The sequence below is a fragment of the Ascaphus truei genome, unplaced genomic scaffold (genome assembly GCF_040206685.1).
Source record: "Ascaphus truei isolate aAscTru1 unplaced genomic scaffold, aAscTru1.hap1 HAP1_SCAFFOLD_1583, whole genome shotgun sequence".
Taxonomy (NCBI): Eukaryota; Metazoa; Chordata; class Amphibia; order Anura; family Ascaphidae; genus Ascaphus; species Ascaphus truei.
The window spans coordinates 12,521-20,483 of record NW_027454474.1 but is presented as its reverse complement, the minus strand read 5'-3'; the positions used below and the strand labels follow the sequence as shown (position 1 = coordinate 20,483).

Sequence of the window (7,963 nt, the reverse complement as noted above, 5' to 3'; positions counted from 1 at the left end):
AATGAATAACCCTCATTGGGTGCCTATGTCTGTGCATGTATTTACGTATATACACATATAATGACAGCCTAACTCACTGGGATTACAGTAAGAAAGTATATATAAATATGATCACACGTCACAAACATTTCATATCACACTAGCGCCTGCGCCCACAGCCCGGGCCTCCACCAGGGGGCGACAGCTGGGACTCCAGTCCTGGTGCAGAGGGGGCCTCCTGGAAGGTGCTACAGAGGGTCCTGCTGGAGGCTGTCTTTAGGGCTGCCTGTCTGAAGAGGCAGGCTTCCCTGACAGGCACCTCTCTGGGCAGCTCTGCAGGCCCCCGTAATCCTCCAGGGGAGCAGGTAGGCGGTGGGCTCCTTTCCCCCCCCCCACCCCTCTCTCTCCCCTCCTCTCTCCACCCCCTCCCAATTTCCCCTCCCACCTTCTCTCTTTCTCCCCCTGCTTTCCTCCCCCCTCCTCTTTCTCTCCCCCATCCCCTCTCTCTCCCCATTAGAGGATAAGGAGGAGGTGCTGCACGAGAGACATGTTGTTGTTTAAATGATAACAAATAGAAAGAATGTGAAATTATAATAGTAATAATCCCAGAAGGGCAGGACATTACCTGGCCATGAATGGACGTAATTAACATATATAAGCACAACGTAACGTATAGCAGCCAGAGAATCGCTTTATTTGGGAAAAATTACAAGGTGGAATTGTTGCTGTAAACTGATAAAATCGAGTCTGCAAACGTCACAGCACCTGGGGAATTCTGGGTAACCGCGGTTGCCGGCGCATGTTATCTGTTTGGTAAATCCTAATATACAGCAGCTTCACAAAATAGTGCCAGCGTTCATGAGGAAGAACAGGGGTATGGGGCTATTAGAAGGGCCATTATAGGGGATGTGAGCTGCTTATAGAGCATTGGGGTATAACCAGCCCCTAATAAAATCCCTGCATACTGTGTGTTCTGGGGAATTTGCTGTTATGTTTTTGGAGTTTAAGGGACTTATTAACCCTTTGAGTGCCACCGCCGCTACGGCACAGTGTGGTCATGTGATCACAGTGGCCATTTTGGAGGAAACAGATGAAGAGCGATCCTCCTCCATTTCCTCACTGGTTAGATCGCGCTCCATGGGAACACAGGAAGTGATCTAACCCTGAAAAACAACACGCACACACGTAGTCACTATGTCCTGGGGCACGCACAGGGTTAAATCCGCTCTGAAGCAGTGTCCGAAAACTCCCATTCACGTGAGCGGAGCATTTGGAATAATCCCCTTAATGAGGCAGATGGGGAGATGGAGGGGAGGGGGGGCCATTATGCACAGAGGAAACGGTCCCAGAATTCCTGGCGCTGCCCCACGGTAACTTGTTTCTTTAAATTGATGATGTCATTTAAAAGGTGCAAACCCACGTAGTTATCCAAAGACAATCTCTGTAAAGAACGTTGATACTTTACCAAATGTAAACGGGCTAAAAGCAAAAAATTTGTTGATGGCCTTTAAATGGGTGGGATTGTCAATTGTTTCCTCTGCACTGAGCCCTCCCCCCTAATCCTAGGGCCAATCATAATAAGGGATGGAGAGAGGGGGCTATTCCTGTGCAAACACCTGTAGAACACAGTGACATCCCGCCCAAATCCCAGCTCCCCATGATGTGTGTGTATCAGTGTGTTACTAAATATGTGCAGTGGTTAAAGAGCATCAGATGCTGCATTAGGGCCCGAGGTTGACACCTTCTATTGAAGGCTAACCCGGAGATAACATCTGTTACATTTATCTTCTTTATACAGGTTTATTTCTGCTAGCTTCGGCGGTGGCGTCTTCCGGCTCCTCCCGGCATCCTCCCGGCTTCCTCCCGGCTTCCTCCCGGCATCACCCCCTGCAAATCCCATCAACATGGCTGCGTGACGTCAAATGGGGCCGCGTTGCCGCCCGGAGATTTACCAGGTAAACCCATAGCCCGGTAAAACCCATAAATAGCGGACTCGCGTTTTAACGGATCGCATTATTACGGGGTTTGTCTGTATGTGTGTGTGTGTGTGTGTGTGTATATATATATATATATATATAGGGGCCATGCACACATATATGTATATATATATATGTAGCCCCGAGGTAAATTTACACTTTCTGGCCCCCCTCCGCGAGTGCCGTGTGGTAGCGGGTGCCGCCGGAGGCTGCGACGGACCCGCCGGCACTTCGCGAGGGTGGGGGCCAGTGCAGGGAGCAGCGCGAGGTATTGCGGTGCAGGCCGGTTGCCGGGGACGCGATCGGGCCGTCGCTAGGGCCGCGATCGCGTTGCCACTGGCCCGGCTTGTAAAGGAGAGGGCGCCGCCATTGCGCGTTAGCTCGCGCATGCGCAGTAGGCGGCAAGCGCAGGGAAGGCTCCAGACAGGTCGCGCATGCGCAGGTAGGATCCCCAGAGCTAGGGAGAGATCGCGCGAGGGCAGGCATAGGGAGACAGAGATCAGGTGCTCCATTGCGGCCAATAGGGCTGGAGGAAGCTCAGCCCGGGAAAATAGATACATTTTCCCGGGCTTTGCTCAGGCAGTCAGGCAGAGGAGAAGGAAGGAGTAGGAAGGGTGTAGGGAGTGCGTGGCTCCTGCACCAGGTAAGGGTTCTCCTTAGGTCCCCAGGCAGGCCCCAATTCCCGGTAAGGGCAGGGGGTAACTGAAGAGGGACGGCCCTAGATAGGGAAGGTCACCCTTAGGTGTGTAGGTGCAGGTTTGGCAGTGCCACAGCGGGTAGTGCTGTGCGCACTGGCAAATAGGCACAGAGTGTGTGCAGTGGATTTGCTGCGGGGATTCAGGTGGCTGTGTACGAATGCAGCTGTGTGTGTGTGTTGCTGCATGTGCTGGGCGCAGTGTGTGCAGCGTGGGTGGATGTCTGCAGGCTGACGGTGAGAGCTGTGTGTCTGCTGCAGGCTGTTAGGAGTAGCAAGTAGTTAGTAGTTACAGATAGGACTGGGTAGCTAGGGGAGGGGGCAGGTTATTACTCCGCAGGCCCTAGGAGTTTTCCCAAAGCCAGCCCAGGTTGCGGTTCATCAGGGACAGGCCCTAGGTTAGGGTTCCTGTCACGTTAAGGATAGATAGGGATAGCGGCGGTTGCTGTTCCCGTGAGACGGTGTGTTACTGAGAGACGGTTGTGTTCCCGTGAAGCGGTGGGACCCTCGTTGGGGTCCTGGAGAAGTACCTGGATAGGATCAGACGGAGGCTTCGCACGTCTGACCCTTTTAGAAGAGTGTAGCAGGCCCGAGCATCGGAGTGCTCGGAAGGTATTTCTACACATGTGCACCAACAGGCCTAATAGATAATTTAGTGACTGCGCAGTCACCCACGACCTCCGTAGGAGTACGGGACATTGGGTGTGGGGGATCACAGGACACTGGGTGTGAACACCAGACATTGGGCTGAGGTGATATGGTTAAGGTGATACGGATAGAGCATGATGTTATGTAATGTGTTATATGTTCTCAAGTAAAGTGTTAGTTATTGTTTTATCGTATACGTGTGTTATTGTATTTCTTACCCAGGGCTATCTTTCATAACGGGGATCCTGGGTAAGTGGAGGCGCTGCACCAGGTAAATGGTAAGGGTTTCCCCAGGCTCCCAGCTAGCGGAGGCTCAGATCTCCTGGAGCCACAGGTGTTATACAGTTACCAGTAGTCCCTTAGAAGAGGTGTGCCGCAAGGAAAGGGACCGGTTAGACCACAGGGGCCAATGTGAGATTGGGTGGGTCAGGCCGGTTCACAAAAAAGGCTACATTTGGAGGCGCTGCTGAGATATCAGACCTGGGGTGCCCTGTATGTTTTTTTTCTAAATTGTGTCCTATTTTTGTTCCACCATGTGGGTGCTCTCAAAGCAGGAGGTCTACACATGGGCCTTGAAAGTGAACGTGACTCCTAACCGCGTGGTTGCCGTGGGGGCAGTCCCGGCTGGCGTGCCCTTGTTAGATGTCCAGGCGCAGGTTCGGAAGCTCCCTGGACTGGCGGGTACGTGGGTCAGAGGCCGAAGGTATGATGACACCGTGCAATGGAGTACTGTCCTGATATATGCAGGCCAGACCCTAAGCGAGGAAGATGGCCCTAAATTCTTAAATTTGCCCGGGGGTCCGACCGATGGGTGCCCCTTTATCTACCCTGACTTGGCAGTATCTGCCTGCACCGAGAGCCCTATTGACATTGACAGTGAGCCCCACCCAAAATGGCGACTCCCGCCAAATCACCATGGCACGTGTGCGGCTGACTGCCAGCCTGCACAGAAGAATGTTGCAAACCCCTGCCCAGGACTGGCGGGAAAACCAGAGCCCCGCCCCCACACTGTGAGTGACTCAGTACCGAGTTCGCAACATTCCCCAAAAGACTGTGCTGCTCCTCCTCTAGAGTCCACCAGGGGGAGGGAGTGTCGTGAGCAGAAATCAGCCATTTCTGTTCCCCCTAAGGAAAGCAAGGGATGCCGAGAAAAGCACCCTTGGCTGTATAGAATCGTACGGGCCCCCCATTTAGTCTTGCCAATGGTGGTGTGCCCGTGTGCGTTAAAAGAATGGAAGTTGACGGGTGGCTGGATGGACGGAGCATCTGAGTCACCAGTTGCCCTCACGATGACCGTGGTAGACGGGGAAGAATGCCTGTACGGCCGTCTGAATGAATGTGAGTGTGCCGTTGGGGAGCTGACCCAAGGGCCTAAGTGTCCTGACTGTGCGGCGCAGTTCCTGCAACCCAAACCGCCAGCGGCAGAGGACACTGTTGCAGAAATGGAGTGTTCCCTCCCCGAGGATGAGAGAGACTGCCAGGGGTTACACCCTGATGTGTATGAGCCCTGGAAATTGCCAGGAATAGAGGTCACGGTGCTAATGTGCCCCTGCCTGAGTGAAGCCCTTAAAGAGGGAGTCGAACCGTCCCAGTTACAGCTAGGTTTCAGGTCAACTGAGGTGGACGGAGAAACGTTTACCCAGTGTTTTGGCCTCAAATGTGGCTGTTCCCGGAGGGAGGCACTGGCGTGGGAGCCTCAATGTGAGTGTTGCGGGGCCTGGTTCCTAAAGCCTATCCTACCCCAGGCGGCGGAACCAGCAGAGAAAGAAGAGGAGGGGCCGTGTGCCCAAATGGACTTTCCAGACGCTGAACCGGAGCCGCTGAAGGCGGAGCTCCAGATGTCGGAACCCCAGATGTCGGTTCCAGACCCGGTTCCCGAGCAGGAACCACCGATGCCAGAACCACAGATCCCGGAGGCCCAGGGTAAGGTGTTTGTACCCCCGCCCATGTGTGGTGATTCTAGCGACCAACCGAGCGTGGTGATGCGCCTGCCGGCGGACCACTCCAGTGAGGTCACTGAGCCAACCACCTCAACTGATGCAGACCATGATGTGGGCCCGTGTGACCTGCAACGGCCAGTCCGGCCTACCACCGAGGTACCAGCGGTCCCAGGCTTGGGATCAGTACCTGCCGACAACGATAGGGGTAAGTTGACTGCCCCAGGGGTGTCGGGTGTGAGCTCCCCGGTGATCGTGGAGCCTGGTGACTCCAAAGGTAGGGTCACCCGGGCGATGGGCTCACCCCGTCATCGCGTCCTGGTGGAGGTGTCTCCCCCAGAAGATCTCTGCAGATCATGGAACGAACTCGACCTCATCAAGGTATCCGGTGTAGCGGACCGGAGCGACACATACTCCTGCACGAGGAGTCTCCAAGCTCGGCCTTCCTGAGACCCGGGCCTGCACGAAGAGGTTGTGCTGCCCAACGATGGTGTCACCGTTAAAGGGATTGCTGGAGCGGACAAAGACTGTGTTGAGACCGCTCTGGTAGTTGTGGCCTCTCCCAGGTGCGCGATGGAGCTCTATGTTCGCCATGTGGTGGACCGAGGCAAGAGACTGAGCCTCCCTGTCTCCCGTGAGACGAGACCGGAGGATCCGGCAAGGGGGAGAAGGTGGGCTGGTGCAAGGGACTGGTCTTGAGCTCCAAAAGACTCACAGGAGTCAAGGTGGGATACCCTCACCCAATCAGTTAGGGGCACTCCACTCTGAGACTCAGCTGGCCTCGGGTATCCATGCGGGTATGTTGGGTACCAGTGAACAAATGCCTAATGTATGTGAAGTAACAGTTACAATGCATTTTCCATTATATAATCCTCTGTTGCATGGTTGCTACCCAAGCGAGATCGTTGGGATTCTGCGAGGGGGAGAATGTAGCCCGGAGGTAAATTTACACTTTCTGGCCCCCCTCCGCGAGTGCCGTGTGGTAGCGGGTGCCGCCGGAGGCTGCGACGGACCCGCCGGCACTTCGCGAGGGTGGGGGCCAGTTCAGGGAGCAGCGCGAGGTATTGCGGTGCAGGCCGGTTGCCGGGGACGCGATCGGGCCGTCGCTAGGGCCGCGATCGCGTTGCCACCGGCCCGGCTTGTAAAGGAGAGGGCACCGCCATTGCGCGTTAGCTCGCGCATGCGCAGTAGGCGGCAAGTGCAGGGAAGGCTCCAGACAGGTCGCGCATGCGCAGGTAGGATCCCCAGAGCTAGGGAGAGATCGCGCGAGGGCAGGCATAGGGAGACAGAGATCAGGTGCTCCATTGCGGCCAATAGGGCTGGAGGAAGCTCAGCCCGGGAAAATAGATACATTTTCCCGGGCTTTGCTCAGGCAGTCAGGCAGAGGAGAAGGAAGGAGTAGGAAGGGTGTAGGGAGTGCGTGGCTCCTGCACCAGGTAAGGGTTCTCCTTAGGTCCCCAGGCAGGCCCCAATTCCCGGTAAGGGCAGGGGGTAACTGAAGAGGGACGGCCCTAGATAGGGAAGGTCACCCTTAGGTGTGTAGGTGCAGGTTTGGCAGTGCCACAGCGGGTAGTGCTGTGCGCACTGGCAAATAGGCACAGAGTGTGTGCAGTGGATTTGCTGCGGGGATTCAGGTGGCTGTGTACGAATGCAGCTGTGTGTGTGTGTTGCTGCATGTGCTGGGCGCAGTGTGTGCAGCGTGGGTGGATGTCTCCAGGCTGACGATGAGAGCTGTGTGTCTGCTGCAGGCTGTTAGGAGTAGCAAGTAGTTAGTAGTTACAGATAGGACTGGGTAGTTAGGGGAGGGGGCAGGTTATTACTCCGCAGGCCCTAGGAGTTTTCCCCAAGCCACCCCAGGTTGCGGTTCATCAGGGACAGGCCCTAGGTTAGGGTTCCTGTCACGTTAGGGATAGATAGGGATAGCGGCGGTTGCTGTTCCCGTGAGACGGTGTGTTACCGAGAGACGGTTGTGTTCCCGTGAAGCGGTGGGACCCTCGTTGGGGTCCTGGAGAAGTACCTGGATAGGATCAGACGGAGGCTTCGCACGTCTGACCCTTTTAGAAGAGTGTAGCAGGCCCGAGCATCGGAGTGCTCGGAAGGTATTTCTACACATGTGCACCAACAGGCCTAATAGATAATTTAGTGACTGCGCAGTCACCCACGACCTCCGTAGGAGTACGGGACATTGGGTGTGGGGGATCACAGGACACTGGGTGTGAACACCAGACATTGGGCTGAGGTGATATGGTTAAGGTGATGCGGATAGAGCATGATGTTATGTAATGTGTTATATGTTCTCAAGTAAAGTGTTAGTTATTGTTTTATCGTATACGTGTGTTATTGTATTTCTTACCCAGGGCTATCTTTCATAACGGGGATCCTGGGTAAGTGGAGGCGCTGCACCAGGTAAATGGTAAGGGTTTCCCCAGGCTCCCAGCTAGCGGAGGCTCAGATCTCCTGGAGCCACAGGTGTTATACAGTTACCAGTAGTCCCTTAGAAGAGGTGTGCCGCAAGGAAAGGGACCGGTTAGACCACAGGGGCCAATGTGAGATTGGGTGGGTCAGGCCGGTTCACAAAAAGGGCTACATATATATATATATGCAAATATAACTGTATGCTCATCTGCATGTCTTAGGCAGGTCTGCAACCCCGCCTTTCCCCATTATCACCCAGCATACAGCACTTCCATTGCAGCAAGGGATTCTGGGAAATGACATGCAAATGAGCA

General features: G+C 54.8%; 1 long non-coding RNA gene across 1 annotated transcript; it reads left to right on the top strand.

The window, feature by feature from the left end:
* Positions 1-310: 310 nt before the first annotated feature.
* LOC142476409 (uncharacterized) lies at positions 311-3,411 on the top strand. The gene is made up of 3 exons (XR_012791654.1): positions 311-344; positions 1,778-1,934; positions 3,146-3,411. It is a non-coding gene; the product is annotated as an uncharacterized LOC142476409 (long non-coding RNA).
* Positions 3,412-7,963: the final 4,552 nt, after the last annotated feature.